This window comes from Carassius gibelio, chromosome A1 (genome assembly GCF_023724105.1).
Source record: "Carassius gibelio isolate Cgi1373 ecotype wild population from Czech Republic chromosome A1, carGib1.2-hapl.c, whole genome shotgun sequence".
NCBI lineage: Eukaryota > Metazoa > Chordata > Actinopteri > Cypriniformes > Cyprinidae > Carassius > Carassius gibelio.
Genome location: NC_068371.1, coordinates 19546372 through 19562437, shown reverse-complemented (window position 1 = coordinate 19562437; position 16066 = coordinate 19546372). Strand labels below are relative to the sequence as shown.

The following is a 16066-nucleotide window of genomic DNA, read 5'->3' as shown; positions in this document are numbered from 1 at the left end:
TGTTCGATGGTTTGAGGAATATATCTTCCAGAATCCGGGATTAAGATTTAGGAGCTCATTTTTATTCCACCTCCTTTCCTGAAAGTCTGTCTTGCAGAATTGACTAAAAATTAATCTTCACATTATTTCCTAATTATTTTGCAATTCTTTTTGTCAGTTCTTCTTGACCTGTTTTTCTCTTCCAGCTTTCCTGGACTATTGTATAGCACTCATAAATGATTAAATAAAAAATAATGGTAGTTATTAAGATTGATATGGTTTGGAATTGGTAAAATGTGCTTGGAAAAAAATCACAATAAAACAATGTTTTCATTTTTAAGTTTGGAATATTAACTGACATGAATGAATGCTATATAAATATTGTTCATGTTAACATAATGTTTATGAATGGAATCTTATTGTAAAGTGTTACTAAAGTTATATATATATTGTTCTGTGAATGTGATTTTAAAGTCTAGATGATTCGGATTAACCCTTTAACTGCCATATCCTTTAAAACCTCACTGCCAGGGGGATATTGTGAATGCATGTGCCCGCTGGGCACAGTTTACCTGATGCCACCGGGGGTGGCGATGGCACTGGTGGCTTGAGCCCGCCATCGCTGCTTGCAGCTATATTTATTATTATTATTCCGCTTCTCCAAAATGAATCGCATTTTTGAGGGCCTAAACATGCTCAAAAAGTCATGAAACTTTGCACACACCTCATACCTGGCGAAAATTTACGTCTGATATGGGTTTCAGAAGTGGGTGTGGCAAAATGGCTCGACAGCGCCACCTTTAGACGTTCAACGGTGTGCGCCTCGAGCTATGTTTCACGTACATGCACGAAAATTAGCACACACATGTAACATACCAATACCTACAAAAAAGACTCTTGGACCAAAATTCTAAATCCAACAGGAAGTCAGTTATTTTTAATATTATGAGCAAATTTTGTGTAATTTTTGTCATTTCCATGCTTCGTATTTTAACGAACTCCTAGAGATTTATTCAGATCAATACCAAATTTGGTATGCCTAATCTAAAGGCCTTTGCAATGTTAAATTGCGAAGATTTTGAGTTTTCGTCAAAGGGCGTGTCCGTGGCGGCCTGGCGAATTTCGATGATTCGCCATGAAACAGGAAGTTGCTATAACTCACACATACAATGTCCAATCTGCCCCAAACTTCACATGTTGGATAAGACTCCTGACCTAAACAGATTGACATGCCCATATACAGTTATAGTCATAGCGCCACCTATTGGCTACAGGAAGTGACATATTTTACGCTGCGACAAACTAATCCTAGAAATTTTTTACATCAATGTCTTTTTTGTGGTCAGTCTATTCTAAAGGCATATGCGATGTTAAATTGTGAAGATCTTGAGTTTTCATTAAAGGGCGTGTCCATGACGCCGTGACAAAGTTCGATGTCTCGCCATGGGAATTAAATATGTTATAACTCAGGCATAAAATGTCCGATCTTCCCCAAACTTCACATGTGTGATAAGAGTCCTGGCCTGAACACATCTGAAGGCCAATATTCCATGGGGTGTGGATAAATTACTCGATAGCGCCACCTATACACTTTCAATAGAGTGCGCCTCGTGCTGTGTTTCACGTACATGTACAAAAATCGGTACACATATGTAACACTCCAATACCTACAAAAAAGCAATTTGGTACGAAATCCGAATCCCAACAGGAAGTCGGTTATTTAGAATTTTCTCTGCAAAATTGGCGTTGTTTTGGCCATTTTCAGGGGTTGTACTTTAACGAACTCCTTCCTTTTAAGAGTCCTTCCCTAAACACATCTGAAGGCCAATATTCCATTAAAATGATAGCACCACCTGCTGGCAACAGGAAGATTGGAACATATATGGAATATAATTTGATATATTCCAATTATATTTATGACTTTAAATGCATATTTCTCACCGTTCAACTTTTTACTAATGCCACTCGCTGGCGGGGAGCCCGGGTGCGAGGGCCCGTTCATCGCTGCTTGCAGCTTTAATTAGGGCCCGAGCACCGATGGTGTGAGGACCCTCTTGGAATTGCTCCGTTTATTATTATTATTAGGGCCCGAGCACCGAGGTGCGAGGACCCTCTTGTATCTGCTTTGTTTATTATTATTATTATTATTATTATTATTATTCTTCTCCCGAATTAATCGCATTTTTGAGGGCTTTAACATGCTCAAAAAGTCATGAAACTTTGCACACGCGTCAAACCTGGTGAAAATTTTCGTCTGATATAGGATTCAGAAGAGGGTGTGGCAAAATGGCTCGACAGCGCCACCTATACCAAGAAAATCAACAGCCTTCCAGCTATGTTTCACGTACATGCACGAAAATTGGCACACATATGTAACACACCAATACCTACAAAAAAAGACTCTTGGAGCGAAACTCTAAACCCAACAGGAAGTCGGTTATTTTTAATATTATGAGCATATTTTGTGTAATTTTGGTCATTTCCATGTGTTGTATTTTAACGAACTCCTCCTAGAGAGTTCTTCAAATCAACACCAAATTTGGTATGCCTAATCTAAAGGCCTTTGTGATGTTAAATTGCCAAGATCTTGAGTTTTCGTTGAAGGGCGTGTCTGTGGCGGCCTGGCAAATTTCGATGATTCGCCATGAAAAATGAAGTTGCTATAACTCACACATACAATGTCCATCTGCCCCAAACTTCACATGTTTCATGAGACTCCGAACCTGAACAGATTGACATGCCCATATTCAGTTTTAGTCATAGTGCCACCTATTGGCAACAGGAAGTGACATATTTTACGCTGCGACGAACTACTCCTAGAAATTTTATGACATCAATGTCTTTTTTGTGGTCAGTCTAATCTAAAGGCTTGTGCGATGTTCAGTTGTGAAGATCTTGAGTTTTCGTTAAAAGGCTTGTTCATGGCGCCGCGACGAAGTTCGATGTCTCGCCATGGGAATAAAAGATGTTATAACTCAGGCATAAAATGTCCGATCTTCCCCAAACTTCACATGTGTGATAAGAGGCCTGGCCTGAACAGATCTGCAGGCCAATATTTCACCGGGTGTGGCAGCGTGGCTCTATAGCGCCACCTATACACTTTCAACGGAGTGCGCCTCGAGCTATGTTTCACGTACATGTACAAAAATTGGTACACACATGTAACACTCCAATACCTACAAAAAAGTCTCTTGGTACGAAATCCGGATGCCAACAGGAAGTCGGTTATTTTGAATTTTCCCTTCAAAATTGGTGTTGTTTTTGCCATTTTCAGGGGTTGTACTTTAACGAACTCCTCCTAGAGATTTTTTCAGATCAACACCAAACTTGGTCAGTGTAATCTAAAGCCCTTTGCGATAATAAATTGCGAAGGACTTGAGGTTTCGTTAAAGGGCGGGTCCATGGCGGCCTGACAAATTTCGATGTTTCGCCATGAAAAAGGAAGTTACTGTAACTCAGACATACAATGTCCAATCCTCCCCAAACCTCACATGTTCGATAAAAGTCCTGCCCTGAACACATCTGAAGGCCAATATTCCATTATAATGATAGCGCCACCTGCTGGCAACAGGAAGATTGGCACATATATGGAATAAACATTGATATATTCTACTTATATTTATGAGTTTAAACGCATATTTCTCACCGTTCACCTATTAACTAAAGCCACTTGCTGCCGGTGAGCCCGGGTGCGAGGGCCCGTTCATCGCTGCTTGCAGCTTTAATTAGGGCTCAAGCCTGGAGGGCGAGAGCCCTATTGTTTTCCTTAGGATTATTTTTTATTATTATTATTATTATTTTTTTTTTTTTTTCTAACGTTACGGGGGCTTTTGGGGCCCTTAACATGCTTAAAAAGTCTTGAAAATTGGCACACACATTGGAACCTGCGGCAATTAGGGCCGGGCAGAGACTGATACACGGGCGTGGCACAGGGGCTCTACAGCGCCCCCTGGAATATGGAGGGCCATATATCATACATACTTGTACGTAGACACACGAAACTCGGTACACATATAAAACTCATCAATACAAACAACTTTCGTATTGCATATCATAGGCTCCGCCCAACAGGAAGTTGGCTATTTAGGGTTTATTATTCATATTTGTCGTCAAAGTTGTGGGGGCTTTTGGAGTCCTTAACATACTCAAAAACTCTTGAAAATTTGCACACACTTTGGAATCTGTGGCCTTTAGGAGCCTGCAGAGGTTGGGACCCGGGCATGGCACAGGGGCTCTACGGCGCCCCCTGGAACACAGTCATAAATGTTGATGTATAGCTCACACATACTTGCACGTATTAATATGAATCTCAGTACACATATAGATCTCATCGTGCCGAACAACTTGCGTATTGCATGTCATAGGCTCCGCCCAACAGGAAGTCAGCTATTTAGAGTTATGTAAAAAGCGCATGCTCTGGAATTTGATATACTTGTCATAGGTTTTTTACTCGATTGCCACCAAACTCGGTCAACATGATCTCAAGACATTGGGGATGAAAAATTGCCAGGAGATTTTTGATATCTCGAACGGTTTGCTCGTAGCGGGGCGTTGAATTTATGGCGAGAATTGAGAAACAGGAAGTGTCTAATACCATCCACATACATTTCCTAATTTTAATCAAACTTCATCAGATTATTCATTGTATGATGTCGATCGCATATATGTGACTATTAGGAGTCAAAGTTATAGCGCCACCAGCTGGCAGCAGGAAGTGTGTCATTTTCAAAATGCTTTGAATTCAGCATCTTATTTTTACCCAATTTGCTTCAAACTTCATCAGAATAATGTTAAACCACAGCCGATATAAATCTGCTGGGGGGATATTGATATCTAAAAATATTGTTGCCGTGGCAACATGTCAAACTGGAATACTTCTCAGGTGATTTTGAGGCATATAATATGCTTATAATTTCATCAAACTCAGAACACATATCAGTATTAGTGACAGCTAGACACTGGCAAAAGTTCATAAGAGGGCATGGAAGAGGCACTCTATAGCGCCACCTTTTGTCAAAAGTGGGGGGGTTAGTTTTAGCTACAGACACCAAACTCAGTACAAAAATTGTTCTTATCAAGACGGACAACTTTTCAATTCACAGTCATCAGCTACGACCAACAGGAAGTCGGCTATTTTGATTTGAATGTGGATTGTTTTTTACATTTAGCTGTGAATTAATGCATACTGCTCAGATGAGAGTAACACTATACACACCAAACTTTGTCTACATGTTGAAAAAACATTGAGGAACTTAAATTGTGAATGGGTTTTGGATAGCTTGGATGGTTTTGTCGTGGTGATTTTTTTAAATGACAGTAAAGATGGAATTATTAATTTTCCTGCATTTTTAAATTCCAAACACTTCAAAACCTTTTTTAATACAGAAAAAAAGTTATTCTGAGTAAATATGCATAGTTTCATGACTTTACAACACTGTATGGATAACAGAAAATTAAAAAACTGTCAGACATCTCATCTCACTCTGTCTATCTGTTTGAGTATATGTGCTTAGACTTCCATTGTCTGAGAGAAATAGCGCCCCTACAGGTGCAGTTACCGGACTAAAAAAGGGAGGAGACTGTCTTTTGGTTTCACTTTTAAATCGGTTAAAATACAAATAAATACTTGGATTTAATTCACACTGACAAGCTAAACCAACATATATGATTATTATCAGGTCAGGGCTCATTAATAATTGATGTGTGGTCAGTGATACGTGAGAAACACTAGAGATGAATCACCGCTCTGAGCAAGAGCGTGTGGAATGATGAGCTCAGAAAAAAAACGAGTTTATTCTTGTTTTATAGCTATTAAAAATAAAGTATTGCAGCGATATCACACAATTCACCAATTAGAGCACACCAAGAGCTAAATTAAGATGTTTTTGAACTGTTTGTGTGAAAATGAAATATTCGCGGCTGCCTATCTGAAATCACTGCCTCCGATCAGCGCGCACAGTGTCACAAGTTCAAAACAAACGAATTTATTCTTGTTTAATAGCTTTTTAAAATAAATTATTGCCATAAATGCACACAATACACCCATTATAACACAACAAGAGCTAAATACAGGTGTTTGTGACCCGTTTATGTGCGCAAGACTATTTGAAAGCGCGACTGGCAGAATAACATATATCTCTCGAGCTGCAGGATTCTGCCTTTCGTCGTAAGAACGAACACATCAAGGACAAGATTATTTCAAAATACATAATAGCTTGGCGAATATAAACGAAAACAGCCACGTGAACATAAACTGTTGAGAAATAAATCTGAAGTGGATCTACTGGATTTTAATATTAAGTGACCGCATATACCAGCTGCTTCTGTCTTCAATTTTAATCTATATAAACAATTAAACTCATTCATCTTGGCTGCTTTTTTAATGTGTGTACGTATTTATTTATTATTTTGCTCTAACAAGACTTTAACTATCTATATTTAATTAAATCAATTACATTTTATTTTACATTTTATTTTTCAATTTCTGCATCTAAACGCCTAAAAACCTAAAACATGCTCTATTATACTATTGTTAGCAATTTCTTTATCGTCCAATTCATCTGGTGTACACACTTTTATTTTCATAATAAACTTGTTTGTTAGATTATACACAGTTATAGTGGTCTATAATAAATATTGACAGGTTTTATTCAAGCTGTTTAGAATGATTGCCGTAGGCTAATTTTTTAAAATGTAAATCCAAAAAGAAAAAAATAAATAAAATTAAATAAATAAAAAACATTGGAAAAGAATAACTTGTACTTTTTTATACATTTTGTATAGTTTCATAGTTTATGCATTATAGTTATAAAAACAAACAAATTTAGCCACTCACATAGAAATCTTAGGCCTTATCCTTTTCTGACAGTTTTAGGGATTTTTAAAAATCCTAAAAAACCTTATTTGTGCTGCAAATAATAATTTCAAACTAATTTGATACTGACCTCTGACATCCTGTGACATGATATTTATTTGAATTTACATAATCTCATGGATGTAACAGTAAATCTGTTCAGCTCACAGATCAAGACTAAGCTGTAATGCAAGCAGAACTTTCACAAATGCTTACAGGTCAATAAAATCATTACAAAACACTTACAAATCATTTAAGGGATTTGATAACACTGTAAAATAATGTCTAATTTGTTAACATTAGTAAATGCATTGATAACACTTTATAATAACTGCACTCATTAGTAAATAGTCAGTAGACAGTCATGCTTCATAAAGCCTTGTCCCAATATTAATAGTCAGTAGTAAGCAGTTTATAAATACAGCTATAAATAGCTTGTTCTTGGTTTATAAGCACATTTATTAAAAAGGAGAGTTATCTTCCTATGAAAAATAAAAAAAATAAAAATAAACAAACAACAACACTGATTGATACAGAACGCAGACATGTTATTGTGGATTTATGATAAACTCAGCCTGTAAATGAATTCATTCTCCTCCAAGAAGACACAAGTAGTTCTCACCAAACTGTTTTAACATGAAGCCAATATACTGAAGATGTTAAATTTCGAATGGGTTTAGGATACCTTAAATGGTGTGGCCATAGCGATTTATTAAAGTAACATAAAAAAATACAATAGTTATTTTACTATATCTTTAAAATTTTTAATTCCAACTCTTCATAATTTTTTATATACGTAGAAGTCATCATTTGAAGGAAGCACAGTAAGTTTCATAGCTTTATCATTTTCAAGAGCCAGCATAAAATTAAAACTATCATAACATATAAATCAAGCTTGCAATTCTTAGTACCAATAATGGCCACCAGATGGAGCTATAGGATTACTTTTAAATAATTATTGTAGAAACAAGTATGATTTAAATCATTTATAGAAATCTTTCAAAGAAAAATAATATGAATTTTATGTATTTTACTGATAAAATGACCCTCACTTAATTAGAATAACAAGCTGAAGTATTGTGAACTGTATATTAAGAATAATTCTTTATAGGCTTTATGGACAGATACGTTTTGAGTGACTCTTGAAGGATCAGCACCACATCCTCTTTTACCACTGTTTAAAGAATGTATCTTACAGTACAGGTGCGGATCAATTTTGAATGGCTTGAATGGTTTTGTCGTGGTGATTTTTTGAAATAACAGTAAAAAAGTAACCAGTAAATGTCTTTTATTTTTTTAAGTGCAGCTTCTAAACACTTCAAAAAAATGTACACATAGAAGACAAGTCATTCTGAGGAAATATGCATGGTTTCATGACTATACAACACTATATGGATGATAGAAAATAAAAAAACTATCATACATCTGATGTCACTCTGTCCCTCTGTCACCGTGGGTAATGTGTGTGTGTGTGTGTGTGTGTGTGTGTGTGTGTTAAGTGAATTAGGTGTGAAACTATCAGGGAGCATTTAGTCTCCAGTGCCAACATTTTACAGAACTGCCACTTTCAGAGTCTCAGAATTACAATGTGTCAGGTTCTGAGAAATCAGAGATTCCAAAAAATTATTTAATTAGAATACCATGAAGTATTGTGAAATACTATATATTAAGACTTTATATATATGCTTTATGAACAGATTAGAGTGACTCGTAAAGGACCAGCACCACCTCCTCTTGTCCGATGGTTTGAGGAATATATCTTCCAGAATCCGGGATTAAGATTTAGGAGCTCATTTTTATTCCACCTCCTTACCTGAAAGTCTGTCTTGCAGAATTGACTAAAAATTAACTTTCACATTAATTCCTAATTATTTTGCAATTATTTTTGTCAGTTCTTCTTGACCTGTTTTTTTTTTCTTCTTCTTTTCTGACCTCATGACCCAGTCAGCATTTTTGTACAATGCTCAAGTCTTATCTTATCCATTTCTGTATTGCATTTGTGTTTGATATTTCTCATGGGTATTACATAATTTTCGACTTTGAGTTAAAACAGTTTGAGTTAAAACTCTTTTTTAGCGCATTTCATCTGTAAAAGAAAACATGCCTAATAATTCTGCATATGAATATAAGGAGTTTTTATCTTCCAGCTTTCCTGGACTATTGTATAGCACTCATAAATGATTAAATAAAAAATAATGGTAGTTATTAAGATTGATATGGTTTGGAATTGGTAAAATGTGCTTGGAAAAAAATCACAATAAAACAATGTTTTAATGTTTAAGTTTGGAATATTAACTGACATGAATGAATGCTATATAAATATTGTTCATGTTAACATAATGTTTATAAATGAAATCTTATTGTAAAGTGTTACTATCTATATATATATATATATATTGTTCTGTGAATGTGATTTTAAAGTCTAGATGATTCGGATTAACCCTTTAACCGCCATATCCTTTAAAACCTCACTGCCAGAGGGATATTGTGAATGCATGTGCCCGCTGGGCACAGTTTACCTGATGCCACCGGGGTGGAGATGGCATTGGTGGCTTGAGCCCGCCATCGCTGCTTGCAGCTATATTTATTATTATTATTCCGCTTCTCCAAAATGAATCGCATTTTTGAGGGCCTAAACATGCTCGAAAAGTCATGAAACTTTGCACACACCTCAGAACTGGCGAAAATTTACGTCTGATATGGGTTTCAGAAGTGGGTGTGGCAAAATGGCTCAACAGCGCCACCTATACACGTTCAACGGTGTGCGCCTCGAGCTACGTTTCATGTACATGTATGAAAATCGGTATACACATGTAACTCTCCAATACCTACAAAAAAGTCTCTTGGAGCAAAATCCGAAACCCAACAGGAAGTCGGTTATTTCTAATATTATGAGCAAATTTTGTGTCATTTTTGTCATTTCCATGCGTTGTATTTTAACGAACTCCTCCAAGAGATTCATTCAGATCAACACCAAATTTGGTATGCCTAATCTAAAGGCCTTTGCGATGTTAAATTGCGAAGCTTTTGAGTTTTCGTTGAAGGGTCTGTGTGTGGCGGCCTGGCGAATTTCGATGATTCGCCATGAAACAGGAAGTTGCTATAACTCAGACATACAATGACCAATCTGCCCCAAACTTCACATGTTTGATGGGACTCCTGACTTGAACAGATTGACATGCCCATATTCAGTTATAGTCATAGCGCCACCTATTGGCAACAGGAAGTGACATATTTTACACTGCGATGAACTACTCCTAGAAATTTTATGACATCAATGTATTTTTTTTGGTCAGTCTAATCTAAAGGCCTGTGCGATGTTAAGTTGTGAAGATCTTGAGTTTTCATTAAAAGGCGTGTCCATGGCGCCGTCACAAATTTCGATGTCTCGCCATGGGAATAAAAGATGTTATAACTCAGGCATAAAATGTCCGATCTTCCCCAAACTGCACATGTGTGATAAGAGTCCTGGCCTGAACACATCTGAAGGCCAAAATTCCATCAGGTGTGGCAAAATGGCTCGATAGCGCCACCTATACACGTTCAACAGAGTGCGCCTCGAGCTATGTTTCATGTACATGTACAAAAATCGGTATACACATGTAACACACCAATACCTACAAAAAAGTCTCTTAGTACGAAATCCGAATCCCAACAGGATGTCGGTTATTTTGAATTTTCTCTGCAAAATTGGCGTTGTTTTTGCCATTTTCAGGGGTTGTACTTTAACGAACTCCTCCTAGAGATTTATTCAGATCAACACCAAACCTGGTCAGTGTAATCTTAAGCCCTTTGCGATGTTAAATTGCGAAGATCTTTAGATTTCGTTAAAGGGCGTGACCATGGCGGCCTGACAAATTTCGATGTTTCGCCATGAAAAAGGAAGTTGCTGTAACTCAGACATTCAATGTCCAATCTGCCCCAAACTTCACATGTCAGATAAAACTTCTGCCCTTAACAGATCTACATGCCCAAATTCAGATATAGTCATAGCGCCACCTATTGGCAACAGGAAGTGACATGTTTTACGCTGCGACAAACTACTCCTGTAATTTTTTTGAGATTAACATATATTTTTTGGTCAGTCTAATCTAAAGGCCTGTGCAATGTTAACTTTTGGAGATCTTAAATTTTTGTTAAAGGGCGTTTCCATGGCGCCATGACAAAATTTGATTTCTTGCCACAGCAAGAGAAGTTGTTGTTACTCAAGCATAAAATGTTCAATCTTCCCCAAACTTCACATGTTTGATAAGAGTCCTGGCCTGAACACATCTGAAGGCCAATATTCCATTATAATGATAGCGCCACCTGCTTGCAACGGTAAGATTGGCACAAATATGGGATATACTTTGATATATTCCACTTATATTTATGACATTAAATGCATATTTCTCACCGTTCACCTTTTTACTAAAGCAACTCGCTGGTAGTGAGCCCGGGTGCGAGGGCACGTTCATCGCTGCTTGCAGCTTTAATTATTAGGGCTCAAGCCTGGAGGGCGAGAGCCCTATTGTTTTCCTTAGGATTATTTTTTATTATTATTATTATTATTTATTTTTATTTTTTTCTAACGTTACGGGGGCTTTTGGGGCCCTTAACATGCTTATAAAGTCTTGAACATTGGCACACACATTGGAACCTGCGGCCATTAGGGCCGGGCAGAGACTGATACACGGGCGTGGCACAGGGGCTCTACAGCGCCCCCTGGAATATGGAGGGCCATATATCATACATACTTGTACGTAGACATACGAAACTCGGTACACATATAGAACTCATCAATACAAACAACTTTCGTATTGCATATCATAGGCTCCGCCCAACAGGAAGTTGGCTATTTAGGGTTTATTATTCATATTTGTCGTCAAAGTTGTGGGGGCTTTTGGAGTCCTTAACATACTCAAAAACTCTTGAAAATTTGCACACACCTTTGGATCTGTGGCCTTTAGGAGCCTGCAGAGGTTGGGACCCGGGCGTGGCACAGGGGCTCTACGGCGCCCCCTGGAACACAGTCATAAATATTGATGTATAGCTCACACATACTTGCACGTATTAATATGAAACTCAGTACACATATAGATCTCATCGTGCCGAACAACTTGCGTATTGCATGTCATAGGCTCCGCCCAACAGGAAGTCAGCTATTTAGAGTTATGTAAAAAGCACATGCTCTGGAATTTGATATACTTGTCATAGGTTTTTTACTCGATTGCCACCAAACTCGGTCAACATGATCTCAAGACATTGGGGATGAAAAATTGCCAGGGGATTTTTGATATCTCGAACGGTTTGCTCGTAGCGAGGCGTTGAATTTATGGCGAGAATTGAGAAACAGGAAGTGTCTAATACCATCCACATACATTTCCTAATTTTAATCAAACTTCATCAGATTATTCATTGTATGATGTCGATCGCATATGTGTGGCTATTAGGAGTCAAAGTTATAGCGCCACCAACTGGCAGCAGGAAGTGTGTCATTTTCAAAATGCTTTGAATTCAGCATCTTATTTTTACTCGATTTGCTTCAAACTTCATCAGAATAATGTTAAAACACAGCCGATATAAATCTGCTGGGGGGATATTGATATCTAGGCCCAGGTCAGGAAGCAGACAGACTGGCTAAACCGACCGTCTGCTAGCTGCCTCCCGTCACAGAGGTCAGTTAATTCTCAGCACATAGAGACTCTTTCACCTAGATATCACACTATAGAGACTGTGTCTGTTCCCCGAACTAGAAAATACAAAAAACGTCCAAACCAAGTTAAGGTTAACAATTTAATTGAGGTTCAACAAATAAAAAACAAATGCAATATGGATAAACAAATGATAAAGATTGGCTTATTGAATATCAGATCCATTTCTACGAAAACACTTTTTGTAAATAATATGATAACTGATCATAATATAGATGTGCTCTGTTTGACAGAAACTTAGCTAAAACCTGATGATTACATTATTTTAAATGAGTCCACCCCCCAAGATTATTGTTATAAACACGAGCCGCGTCTAAAAGGCAAAGGAGGAGGAGTTGCTTCAATTTATAACAACGTTTTCAGGATTTCTCAGAGGGCAGGCTTCAAGTATAACTCGTTTGAAGTAATGGTGCTTCATATAAAATTTTCCAGAGAAACCAATGTTAATGATAAATCCCCTGTTATGTTTGTACTGGCTACTGTATACAGGCCACCAGGGCACCATACAGACTTTATTAAAGAGTTTGGTGATTTTACATCCGAGTTAGTTCTGGCTGCAGATAAAGTCTTAATAGTTGGTGATTTTAATATCCATGTCGATAATGAAAAAGATGCATTGGGATCAGCATTTATAGACATTCTGAACTCTATTGGTGTTAGACAACATGTTTCAGGACCTACTCATTGTCGAAATCATACTCTAGATTTAATACTGTCACATGGAATTGATGTTGATAGTGTTGAAATTATTCAGCCAAGTGATGATATCTCAGATCATTATTTAGTTCTGTGTAAACTTCATATAGCCAAAATTGTAAATTCTACTTCTTGTTACAAGTATCGAAGAACCATCACTTCTACCACAAAAGACTGCTTTTTAAGTTATCTTCCTGATGTATCCGAATTCCTTAGCATATCCAAAACCTCAGAACAACTTGATGATGTAACAGAAACTATGGACTCTCTCTTTTCTAGCACTTTAAATACAGTTGCTCCTTTACGCTTAAGGAAGGTTAAGGAAAACAGTTTGACACCATGGTATAATGAGCAAACTCGCACCCTAAAGAGAGCAGCCCGAAAAATGGAGCGCAGCTGGAGGAAAACAAAACTAGAGGTATTTCGTATTGCTTGGCGGGAAAGTAGCACATCCTATAGAAAAGCATTAAAAACTGCTAGATCTGATTACTTTTCTTCTCTTTTAGAAGAAAACAAAAATAACCCCAGGTATTTATTCAATACAGTGGCTAAATTAACGAAAAATAAAGCCTCAACAAGTGTTGACATTTCCCAACACCACAACAGTAATGACTTTATGAACTACTTTACTTCTAAAATCGATACTATTAGAGATAAAATTGCAACCATTCAGCCGTCAGCTACCGTGTCATATCAGACAGTGCACTATAGACCCCCTGAGGAACAGTTCCACTCATTCTCTACTATTGGAGAGGAAGAATTGTATAAACTTGTTAAATCATCTAAACCAACAACATGTATGTTAGACCCTATACCATCTAAGCTCTTAAAAGAGGTGCTTCCAGAAGTCATAGGTCCTCTTCTGACTATTATTAATTCCTCATTGTCATTAGGATATGTCCCCAAAACCTTCAAACTGGCTGTTATTAAGCCTCTCATAAAAAAGCCACAACTTGACCCCAGAGAACTTGTTAATTATAGACCAATCTCGAATCTCCCTTTTCTGTCCAAGATACTAGAAAAGGTGGTATCCTCACAATTATTTTCCTTCTTAGAGAATAATGGTATATGTGAGGATTTCCAGTCAGGATTTAGACCGTATCATAGTACTGAGACTGTTCTCCTTAGAGTTACAAATGATCTGCTCTTATCATCTGATCGTGGGTGTATCTCTCTATTAGTTTTATTGGATCTTAGTGCTGCGTTTGACACAATTGACCACAACATTCTTTTGCATAGACTTGAACACTTTGTTGGCATCAGTGGAAGTGCATTAGCATGGTTTAAATCGTACTTATATGACCACCATCAGTTCGTAGCAGTGAATGAAGATGTATCATATCAATCACAAGTGCAGTATGGAGTACCTCAAGGCTCAGTACTAGGGCCACTACTCTTCACGCTTTATATGTTACCCTTGGGAGATATCATCAGGAAACATGGTGTTAGCTTTCACTGTTATGCTGATGATACGCAGCTCTATATTTCCTCGCAGCCTGGTGAAACACACCAATTTGAAAAACTAATGGAATGCATAGTCGATATAAAAAATTGGATGACGAGTAATTTCTTACTGCTAAATTCAGAAAAAACAGAGGTGTTAATAATAGGGCCTAAAAACTCTGCTTGTAATAACCTAGAACACTGTCTAAGACTTGATGGTTGCTCTGTCAATTCTTCGTCATCAGTTAGGAACCTAGGTGTGCTACTTGATCGCAATCTTTCCTTAGAAAGCCAGGTTTCTAGCATTTGTAAAACTGCATTTTTCCATCTCAAAAATATATCTAAATTACGGCCTATGCTCTCAATGTCAAATGCAGAAATGTTAATCCATGCATTTATGACTTCAAGGTTAGACTATTGTAATGCTTTATTGGGTGGTTGTTCTGCACGCTTGGTAAACAAACTACAGCTAGTCCAAAATGCAGCAGCAAGAGTTCTTACTAGAACCAGGAAGTATGACCATATTAGCCCGGTCCTGTCCACACTGCACTGGCTCCCTATCAAACATCGTATAGATTTTAAAATATTGCTTATTACTTATAAAGCCCTGAATGGTTTAGCACCTCAGTATTTGAATGAGCTCCTTTTACATTATACTCCTCTACGTCCGCTACGTTCTCAAAACTCAGGCAATTTGATAATACTTAGAATATCAAAATCAACTGCGGGCGGCAGATCCTTTTCCTATTTGGCGCCTAAACTCTGGAATAACCTACCTAACATTGTTCGGGAGGGAGACACACTCTTGCAGTTTAAATCTAGATTAAAGACCCATCTCTTTAACCTGGCATACACATAACATACTAATATGCTTTTAATATCCAAATCCGTTAAAGGATTTTTAGGCTGCATTAATTAGGTAAACCGGAACCGGAAACACTTCACATAACACCGTACTTTCTACATCATTAGAAGAATGGCATCTACGCTAATATTTGTCTGTTTCTCTCTTGTTCCGAGGTCACCGTGGCCACGAGATCCAGTCTGTGTCCAGATCAGAGGGTCACTGCAGTCACCCGGATCCAGTACGTATCCAGACCAGATGGTGGATCAGCACCTAGAAAGGACCTCTACTGTCCTGAAAGACAGCGGAGACCAGGACAACTAGAGCCCCAGATACAGATCCCCTGTAAAGACCTTGTCTCAGAGGAGCACCAGGACAAGACCACAGGAAACAGATGATTCTTCTGCACAATCTGACTTTGCTGCAGCCTGGAATTGAACTACTGGTTTCGTCTGGTCAGAGGAGAACTGACCCCCCAACTGAGCCTGGTTTCTCCCAAGGTTTTTTTCTCCATTCTGTCACCGATGGAGTTTCGGTTCCTTGCCGCTGTCGCCTCTG

The 16066-nt window shown here is 37.8% G+C and overlaps 1 protein-coding gene and 1 long non-coding RNA gene across 7 annotated transcripts in view; one reads left to right on the top strand and one right to left on the bottom strand.

Annotated features, from left to right (window-relative positions):
* The window catches only part of LOC128015742 (mitogen-activated protein kinase kinase kinase kinase 4), a 395708-nt gene that overhangs the window by 100544 nt on the left and 279098 nt on the right, over window positions 1–16066 (bottom strand). The gene's annotated exons all lie outside the window — the stretch shown is intronic.
* Window positions 1–16066, top strand: part of LOC128017094 (uncharacterized) — a 41221-nt gene that overhangs the window by 13418 nt on the left and 11737 nt on the right. The window lies entirely within an intron of this gene.